Here is an 889-nt window from a genome sequence, read left to right on the forward strand (position 1 = left end):
GGAAGCCAGGCTTGGCAGGGCCTGCTTAGGACTCGGACGGGAGAGCGTCTGATCCTGGCTAGGGACTTCCAGGCGGACTGGATCCTTTTCCTGAATGTCCACCCAGGAATGAGCGTCTGTTTGTGAGTGAGGACCTCCGGCTGAAGGTGGCCTTGTCGCTGTACCCATACCCGGGAACGGGTGCCTATTCCTGTCTGTGGACTGCAAGCGTGAACGGTGTCCCGGTTCCTGGATGTTTACCCAGGAATCAGTGCCTGTGGATTCCAAGTGACTCTGGAGCACCTTGGACATTATGGGCAGAATACGTTTTTTGCCAATTAGCCGTAGAACATCTTTTGAAGGGCCGTTTGGGGGTTCCTGAGTGGCTTACGGCCACACCGCTCTGGGAGCGCCCGATCTCGGAAGCTAAGCAGAGCAGGGCCTGGTTAGTACTTGGACGGATGACCGCCTGGGAATAACCGGTGCTGTAAGCCTTTTTCGCTTCGCCTTCGAAAAACGGCAGAGGCCCCTCCGTTAATCGAGTATTTTTGAACGTCTCTTTAGGAAACAGCAGGGGGCGCTGCTGCTGCTGATGCTGCTGCTGCTTCTTTTTCTCCCTATCCTGTACACAGTGCTGTGTAAATGTTACATCGTGTTTTGAAGGCCCTTCTGGGGTGTGCAAAGGCAGCTTACGGCCATTCCGGCCTGGGACTGCCCGATCTCGCCTGATCTCGGAAGCCAGGCTTGGCAGGGCCTGCTTAGGACTTGGACGGGAGAGCGTCTGATCCTGGCTAGGGACTTCCAGGCGGACTGGATCCTTTTCCTGAATGTCCACCCAGGATTGAGCGTCTGTTTGTGAGTGAGGACCTCCGGCTGAAGGTGGCCTTGTCGCTGTACCCATACCCGGGAA

The 889-nt window shown here is 56.4% G+C and overlaps 1 pseudogene; it reads left to right on the forward strand.

Moving 5' to 3' along the window:
- The first annotated feature begins 364 nt into the window (after positions 1-364).
- Positions 365-473, forward strand: LOC123964523 (annotated as a pseudogene).
- Positions 474-889: the final 416 nt, after the last annotated feature.

The sequence above is a fragment of the Micropterus dolomieu genome, unplaced genomic scaffold (genome assembly GCF_021292245.1).
Source record: "Micropterus dolomieu isolate WLL.071019.BEF.003 ecotype Adirondacks unplaced genomic scaffold, ASM2129224v1 contig_3062, whole genome shotgun sequence".
Lineage (NCBI taxonomy): Eukaryota > Metazoa > Chordata > Actinopteri > Centrarchiformes > Centrarchidae > Micropterus > Micropterus dolomieu.